This window comes from Gasterosteus aculeatus, chromosome 3 (genome assembly GCF_964276395.1).
Source record: "Gasterosteus aculeatus chromosome 3, fGasAcu3.hap1.1, whole genome shotgun sequence".
NCBI classification, from domain to species: Eukaryota; Metazoa; Chordata; class Actinopteri; order Perciformes; family Gasterosteidae; genus Gasterosteus; species Gasterosteus aculeatus.
This window is the reverse complement of record NC_135690.1, coordinates 10,549,284-10,559,177: the sequence shown is the minus strand read 5'-3', so window position 1 is coordinate 10,559,177 and position 9,894 is coordinate 10,549,284.

Here is a 9,894-nt window from a genome sequence, read left to right as displayed (position 1 = left end):
GCAAGTTTCATACATCTAGACTATAAGGTAGCCTTCTTTTAGACCTATTTTGTCTACTGGGATCAGGTAGTGTGATTGAAGCCTAATAAGAATGGATTACGGCCCTAAGAGCACCTGTCTGAGGATGATACCTTAGATCAGTAGTCTCTCTTGCAATGAGAAGTGGAAATGGGGCCTGCAGTTAAGGCAACAGTGATGTCTCTCCCCTGGCCTGTGAAATGGCTCAATCTCCGTGGCCGCTCCACTGTTTGATTGTTATAAATCTTCTGGAATCACATTATCCTGGCACACCAATTATGGATGATTGTGGTTCTGAGGCAGTGAGAGTAGGGTAACCTCTGAGGTTATACTTTACATTCAGTTCTACTGTAAAAAAAAGAAATAAAAGAAGAGGTAATTGTTCATTTTTGGGGGGGATATATGTTGGGGGCCTGGTGTTTTATGGCCACAGTCTGGAGTGAAGGTTACATTAGCAAGATGAAGAGTCCACGGATGCGTTGGCTGCTGTGTGAGGCTGTACAGCAGTGCTAAATGATCACATCAGCACGCCAACACACTCACAACGACAATGTTGACAACGACAATGTTCATAAGCCGGTTGAGCAGGTAGAATTTTTACAATGCGCACCGTTTTTGTTTAGAAGATGTATGGATGTTTGCTAATGAGCACCAAAACAGATTGTAAAGCTCGGGGCTGCTGGGAATACCAGTAGGTGTGCAGGTATTTATCCATGAACGTGTGTGAGCATTTCTTTTTTTCACCTGACGGGAATTCTGTAACAAAGGTCTGCCGGCTCCATTGTGTCAGGGACCACGATTACTTGTACAAAACTCCATCCAATACTTTTTATTTGTTTGGTGCTACACTGACAAAGCAACACATTCCCGCTGTGTTAGCACGGTAATTAAAAATATGTCAAAATACAAATTTAATTGCAATTTACTGATTTACTCAATTACCATAAATTAGGTCCATTGGTGGGATGATGACTGTTAAATGACCATAAAGTTATTTCAGCTCTCTTCTGTTTTTTTGCAGAGGGTGACTCCTTGTGCTGTGAGTTTAAAATATGTTCACACTACAGCCCATGTGTCCAATCCAATTCATTTTCTTAACATATTATAAGACAATTACAGTCACGTGCGGGTGGAAGAAAAGGGTAAAATACATCTTTAGTAGTCGGGTTTGAGTGAATTCATCAGGGCACTTAAGCTAAAAGGGTAATTTCATAAATGGATGTGAAAGCCATTGAAGGGATTTGTCTACCTTTCAAAGATATTTTCAGTCTTCTCAATAAGAGGGAGCTATTTGAGGCACTCTGCTCTTTCAGGACCATTAGCGATAACAAAAAAGTATTTTTCAGCAGGCCAGTCCAAGAAAATCACTAATCATATCATATTTATGTTGCAATTATGCATTAATTCATAAAGTGCAGCACTACAGATAACAAAAGGAAGGGTAATGTACGCTTTCGTGAAACATGTATTTGTTGAGAGCATAAAAAGGCTTTTAATATTTATTACCAACATAAACGTAATGCAAGCCAGAAGCAGCAATGCTTGCAGGTGTGATAATTATGAGCATGCTATTGTTCTAGAAGATTTAATTTCAGCAAACAGTACATCATGGAGCACGACAATGATAACAATTGAATATTTTAAGTAACATGGAAACGGGTATACAATGTAATTATTCCTACATTTAAACGGTGACAGTGAAGAGCGCTGTTGGGAAATTCGGGCCGGAGTAATTACATGTCACATGAGAAACGTTGATTTTGTCTCTTTCAAACTTTTTTGGCGCTCTATACAGACAAAGGGCTGCTAAATTCTCTGTCTTTTTTCAGAGAGTTCCTCAGATTTTATCATTATAAAATATTTTATAATTGTAGAGAGTCCTTAAGCATCTGGCGTAGCAATAATTAAACATACATATAGTAGACCCTCTTAAGTAATTCGCCAGGCTTCCAGTTGCCAAATTAGCATATGGTAACGGCCCTCTTGGAGGCCCGACCCAACGTGAGCCAGTTAATTGCAACGCAGCTTAAAATGTCAGTTTCTGAGGCTGGAGTTAGATGAAACTCTGGAGAGCTTTATTGGCCACGCCGGTGATATGAATGCATGTCCAACTCACTGGGGCGTCTCAGACTGCTAAGGACAGACTGCTGAGGACGATCAAGGGCAGCGGGACGGAGGCAGAGCTTAAAGCTAATCGTAATCCCTCCACACTCAATGTTGGCTCTCATTTTACCCAGGAGAGCTCTTATGGCTTATCAAGGCAGAAATGAAGACTTAGCCTGTGCCGATCATGTTTAATTAAGAATCACCAGTGAATGCCTTCGGTGGGTCTAACGTCTCGTTAATAGGGGATAAAACGTCTTTGGAGACAAGGGTCATTTTGGAAATATCTGTTATGGCCGTAACACATAGATAAGAGCGGTTTCCGGATTTGGTGTGTAAAAATGATATGCAGGTCAATTATAATGAGGGTCGTCGTGGCGCAGGGGGTAGAGCGGGTGTGCTGGGAACTGCAAGGTTGGTGGTTTGAGTCCCAGCTGCCCCATGCCTCAAGTCAAAGTGTTCCTGAGCAAGACACCTAACCCCTAATTGCTCCCCGGGCAAAATGTAAAAAGCCATGGGTTTAAAGTGTAATGTAAATCGCTTTGGATAAAAAGCGTCTGCTAAATGACCTGTAATGTAATAATGGCCGATTACTTTTAATTAAAAGAGTGTGCAATAGCAAACATTCAATTTAGTCTCCTCTGTAGCTTGAAGTACAGTAGTTCTCCCCTTTCGTAACGCTGTGCACTTTCATATAGACTCCCATGTAGAATTTGGAAAAAGTCTCAGTGGGAACATGTGAGGATTTGTGGTGCTGCTACATGGGACTAAAATACGTATTCGTCATCTTAACTTTTTATCAGTCTAGATTCCTTGGATATGAGTTGCCAAGTTTGTGAGATGTCGACCATAGGAACTGTTTTATGTTTTATAACGATGGTTCAGACTCCAATCTCTCACAGCAAAGTCTGTGCATTGTCTTCATTGATTTCTGTGAAAAAAATGCTGTTTTTACAAATATATTTATATATATATATTCTGTGCACTTTGAGCACCGCAAGCACCGTACCATATTTAGTTCCATTATATTCTGGAGAAGACATCTCTAGGCGACTCACACCAAAACCATCTAGGCTGAGAAGTAGCAACACAGGTAAATGGAAAATGGTAAATGGAAAACTGTGTATTTTTGATTATATGATAACTAGAGTTGAGTAATAAGAGTCCATAACTGTGCCAGCGGCTCTATGTGAGGTTGCATTAAGGTTCACTGGTGCATTGACCTAAATACCGGCTCATCGTGACATGCTAACGTTGATGCTGAAGGAAGTTTCAATACTCAGTGTCACTATTACCTCAAAATCTCCTCACAGCCCAGCACTGATCCTCAGGGCTTTCCTTAATACTGATGCGAAAGTCAGTCATCTTCTTGGGAGGACAAATGTCTCATAAAATGTAAAAGCATCCATCCATTAGTTGTTGAGACTCTTCAGCTTGGACCAAAGTGGTGGACTGAGACTCTTTAGTACTGACATAGTATCCCAGGGAAACCACCAGAATAACGTGGCTAAAATTGAAACACATGGATACAAAAGCCTTTCCAAAATATCAGTGTCAGTGGCAATCAACCAGGGGTGGACGTATCAGAATCAGAACCATTTATTGCATGTTGGACATACAAGGAATTTGTCATGGCGAGTGGTGCAAACATTGGACAGTAAGACAAGATAAATTTACAGTGCGAGAAATATGGATATGAAATGTGAACATTCCATTTAATGTAGAGAAAATGCAAATAGAGAATAACATAAAATATACAATTAAAATCAAGAGCACAGGCAAACAGATACACCAGACATGTGTAGTTGAGTGTGAGTGTGTGTATGTGAGAAAGTGCCAAGTGTGTTTAAATAAGAATTATGACGGGATGTGCAGCGGAGTGGACGTCAGAGGCAGTCAGTGGGGGACTCGGCCTCTGAAACGGTTTGTGTGGCGTGAGGTCTTGGTCCTGATGGACCTCAGCCTCTTGTCACATGAAGGGACACAAACTGTTTGGTTTCCGGGTGAGAGGAGTCGGTTACAATCTTTCTTGCTCGCTTCAGGGTCCTTGAAGCGAACAAGTCCTGGAGGGACGGCAGATTGCAGCCGATGCAGCTTATTGCACCTCACATCTCTTTGTTCAATTCTTTGTTTGCTGGGAAAACACTAGGCCTGCAGGGTGGAGTTTACATACAGTAACTTCCTGGAGATCTACTCGAGGTCTACAGCATGCAGGGAGTTCAGTGCGTTGGAGACTCCCAATTGCATTTGTTGTTTTTGTTGTTATGTAATCAATATTTTACACTGTCCTTATTTTACACATTCTCCATCTCCAAAAAAGATTTCTCCTCCGGAGACATTTTTTCAACCTTAATGCTATTCGGTAGTTGCACTTGCTGCAAGACTGCAGTTGCAATTCATTATACATGGTACCATTAGAAGGCCTTTATAAAAAAGCAAGATACAGATTTGCCAGTTAGAGGACTTTTAATCCAATTGCATTACTGCAAATGTGTGTGTGTAGTTTCAACCGTCCCACAGTGCATCACTCCTCAAAGTCCATGACCTTCATTTGTCTCACCCAAGACTTCGAGGGGGACGTGCAGGCCACAGAATTTAGAATAATATTTCCAACGACCATCCTCCGGAGCGTTTACGAGGACGGTGTTTCTGGTCAGACCTGTCGTTGTCACCCTTCTTGTCTTTGATGCTTTACCACGCGTGAAATAGACGTGCGATGTTGGTATTCTGAGAACTGCCGCTGCCTTCGCTCCTCCTCTGTCTTTTGCTCCTCTCTTCTTTTGCTGCCAGCAGAGCCGGTGGGCCCACGTGAGGAGAATAGCCAGTAACGGACAGCCAGTCAATCAGGACGGGCCAACGGCGTAACAACGTTAGGTTGCACCATCGGGTAGACTCTCATTCCGGAGCATTGTTCCCTGTAATTTGTTTTCGCTATCTGTCATATCAATGCGATGGCACAACCTGCGCCGCAGACAGAGACCGAAGTGAATACTTCTTTACTTTCACCCTGAATACAGGCGCGGTGCGAACTCGCTACTCCTCAAACTGTGACGGGCCAAGTTTAATGTTATATATTCAACACAATTACAGAGTTTATGAGCAGCAAAACACTCAACTAGTTTGTTGGAACTCAGATTTAATTATACAGCGAAGCCCGCCTCAAAAGAAATCTACAGAGGAGCCAACCGACATCCGATCAGCAGTCTGTCAGAAAACATAACGACGGAATTCACGGAAAAACAAACAAAGATACAAGGAAACGAAAGACAGCACGGATAAAAATAGCAGCATGGCGCATCCAACCTTTCCCAATTACCCCAGAATTCCCCTCTTTAGAAACTTTAGACAAATAAAGCAAAAGAGAATCACATTCATAAGAAACCCTGTTTCCTGCAAGTGTGAAATACACCAAAACGGAAGCGTCATGACGGATGTGACCTTCAGTTTGTTGGTGTCAGAATGTGTTTTGCAAAGCATTCACTTTCCTGTTAAACCCCTGAATGTTGACAGTGAAATTCGCCACGAGGATGTCAGTTAGTGAAAGGCGCAACACCCGTGAAATCCAACCGATTTGTCTCAATTTTCCCATCAAATAAATGACTTGGAGCATTTTTGTGATCCGACGTCTCTGGTTGAAGATTTTATTAAGCCATGGCCAGTGGGATACGGCGGCTGAGTGGAGGGTAGGGGGGGTTAGGGTTGAGTTAGGGTTGAGTAGTCACAGGGGTCGGAGGGTGAGGATCTAGAAGTGCAAGGAGTGTATCGCGCGGGGGAGTGGAGTGTGTAGAAGAGACCCGAATTGAGAGTAATGATTCCAGAGAGGAGCACAGACGTCTCTTTCATCTCCCAGCGGACCTCGAGCGCTCTTTCATCATCACCTAAAAAATGTGCACGCTCGTATTGAAGGCACGTTTACCTGCCGGGAGGAAAAGACGGAATTCACTTTCAAAGAAACCTGCTGTCACTTTCCCTCTTGTCTTCGGTGTTGGGATGCAGAGCGTGGAGTCATTAAAGACGCGGCACCCACTGTGAGCGACACGGGCAGGTGACAATTATTTACCCTGGAATTAGCCTTGTTATTGTGCCTGATGAATCTGTGTGGAAATTAAGAGCGAAGGTTTGGAATTAGTCAGGCTGGCGAGGCGGCGCAGCAAGGGCACGGGCGTGTTTGAAGGGTTGCTCAACACGGTGGCAGAAAGCAAGGTTGGGAGCTCCCATTTCTTTGACATTTTGAAAGCCGTGAGCTTTTTGAAAGTAATTTGAGAGGAAGGCGGGTTTCATTTCTGGGATTCCTTTCGGTCCATCTGTTGTTGAAGTCAAAGCACATCAAGTCGTTTCTATTTTTACCGCTCACGTTGCGAGGTTCTAGAAATTCATGTTCCCCAGCGGATGACTCTTGTTTACTTTGGTGATCTATCGGCCTTCAGTGCCACCGGCAGGTCCAACTCAAGGGAAATATCTCAAGACACAAGAGACAACGTTTTGCATGGATGGTTCCATCTCACGCCAGCAAAAGGTTGACATTTGTTTTTGAAGAGCTGTAGCAATTATTTCTCACAAGCGAGCTAACAGTGTATGCACACTTGAGAACGCGAGAATTGTATTTTTATATCTTTAATAAATCCTTAGTGCAGAAAAGTTAAAAATACTTTTGCGTGTCATTATCTGAATTTATTTCATCATGCCATACACCAAAAAAGAAAAAAAATCAAATAATTGATTAAGAAATATCATATTTTAATCAATACTTGAGAAGACTTTCTCCTCCCATATAATTATACATAAGTGTAACTAAACAATAGCTCACAGCCAGCAAGCACATCTGCTGTTTTTATATCTTTTAATTAAACGCAAGGGCAGCATGTTAAAAGAAAATAAATCCTGGTGCTTTCATCTCTTCAACCTTCCTCAGGTGAGCTCAACCCTGTTTGTCACTGTGTGTGTGTGTGTGTGTGTGTGCGTGCTGCTAGACCAAAGCTCAGTGGCCTTCCTCGCTCCACAAGCAACAGATTTGATGTGACCGTGCGACTGGATTTACTGCGACCCAGTTAAGCCGAATCCTCGGCTGCTCGCACAGACAACCAGGCTGTGCTTTACTTTGCTAAATTCATTCTTAATTGAAGAGACAGCTCAGTGTGGGAAGACACAACAACATTCGAAAGGCATTTAGTTAGGTAGATTATTTTCACTTGAGGTGAGCTTAGTCACTTGCTTATTCATCAGAAACATGACCTCACCGCCCTCCATTCTGCTCCCAACACGCCGAGCCTCGGACTGAGATTCCTACGAGCTAAAGGGACAGATGAACAGAATCTAACCAATCGATGATCTGCGTCCTCTTCTGATCATTCATTCCGCTGCCGGATGGCATTCGGAGACATGAACTGCTGGTGATTTCGAGACGCAAGGACTACATCCCGCCGAGGTTTTCCGAGCTGTCCTCGGACGCGCCGGTTTTCCTCTCAATAATTGGCTGCGAGATTCCCCCCGCTGTGAGATTGCAGTTATGGCAGCTTCGGCTTTGCAGCAGTCCCTACTGGGCCAAAAGTGCTGATTCTCAGTGTTTTTATCAGAGGACTTATTCTCTCTTAATCGCGAAACGGTCTCCAGATGCCGACTTTTCCGCGAGTCAGCCCCAGTTTGATTAATGTGATCTGGGAGCGCTGAAAGTGCTGCCAGGCCCAGAGGTGTCACCCAACACCGCTGAATAAATGAACAGAACTAATTGTTTGTTTATGGTCTGAAATATTAATGGCGTTGAATGCATGAGGCCGTCAGTTGGAATCACCATTCGGGACGAATATGCGCCGTGGTTTGCGTTGCTTCATACAACCATTAACAGTAACCGCAGCGGCTGCAGAGACATTAGGACATTTTCGTAAATGAGGCTAATTAGTTGGTCTTTGATGCAATTACATTATCCGCTTATGAGAGAGAAAAACCGTGTCCGTGATTAAAGTAGCTTGCATATGGTTTGTGGGCGAAGTTTTGGGGGGTAAACATTCCAAGGGGGGATAAAAGCTGGAGATGGCAGCAAAGATAGTGGCTTCTGCTAACGAGATGATGCAATATTCTCCAAAAGCGTATCCTGCACACTGCACATGGCCACATGGGACTCACAGTGTAAAAACAGAGTGATGCTATCACAGTTACAGTTGCACGGACAGGGGGACCTTGAGTGATTGCCATCAAGTACGATTTCCCTTCAAGGATCCTCAAGCATCTACGCTGACCGTTGCTCCCTATTCACAGATTAATGGACTATTATACAGCATGTTGTGCTCGAGAGCCACTTAAGGTTTCCACAGGCATTTGGATAATGAGTACGGACTCCGTGTGCGCGTGTACGACCCCTGGAAATTCCAAAACCTACTGATGGTGTTCGCATGTGGCGGTTTGGAGCCTCGTGAGGATTTCCGCTCTCTGCCGCTCTAACGCTGCGAGTTAAAGAGGATAACGCTGAATGTGGAGATTAAATCCCAACTCCCCGGTGTCGCAAACCCCGGGCAAAGTTTTGTTTACGCATTGCTTTATCGGTGATCTGGGAAGCATTGTAAATCCTTCACATCTCCTCTTTCATCTCCATACAGCACCTTGATCCTCGCTGCGTCATTAGCACTGCGGCTATAATGAGAGCGCTGGGTGAAGAATCGCAACCTTCTGGTTAAATTGCTTTTCTACGTTGTGAGTGTGTGTGTGTGGAGGTGGGTGCGGCGGCACAACTCATTATAAAAAAGACTTTATGTAAATCCAAAAGCCACTGTCGTTGTTAATCTTGGTGAGGAACCGATCCCCAACATTTTATTGTGCACCACGCAGCTCTGAAAATGAAATAAGATGATGATGCTGATGGCTGCTGGTGGGGAGCAGAAAGGCAGGTCTGAATCATTCTGAAGCATCTCATTAGTAACTTCATTTTGTTTTACAGCACAATGAACAATCTCCTGGATTAGCAAAACCAACCAATATTCAGTATATCTTTTCACAGATCTACGCGGGGAATATCATTTTCATATCTTTTATTGTAGTCATGTAGTAAAGTCATCCTGTTTTTATTACTTTAGTTTCCTCAATCAAAATCTTTTCAAACCAGAAATGCATTACGGTAAAGTTAGCTATTTTCTTTAACCCTAACACTAACTATTAAAAAAGTTCATGTGAATCATAGTTTCTCCTGACGTCTGATATCTTGCTGACTGATTTCCTCATTCCATCAGTCTTGCTTACTTTGCGCTATTTTTAGTGTCTCTAGTACTCAGCGCTTCATTCTGATGGAGAGGATTTGCCACTCTGTCAAAAGAAAAATCCTGAGGGAAACACTTGACATTACTACTACTTTTTAGAACGAGAATACCCATATTTTACAGATGCATTAATCGCGATGCAGCGTGAAGTGTGGAAATGTCGACATTGCATTGAAAAGCCTTCACTCAAACTCTCCAACAAAGCTCATGTTGGCCGATCACGAGGTTTAGTTTGGATATCTTCGTTAATCGTGACACCATATTCCATCAGCGATGTGTCAAATCTCATTTTGATTTGTTTTATTACCCTGCCAGATTGACTTCCCCTCATTTGATGTCTTATAATTATTCCAGTCTACATTACAACCCATCTTACCACTAAAAGATCTCTCAACACTCCACCCTCTTAATTTCTAAATTAACATGTCCTAATGCTAATTGAATGGGATTTTAATAGCTTTCATTAGGCAGCATTTAGAGTGAAGAGAACAGCCATAAGTGCGCTTACAGCCCAACCGCATCTCCTGTA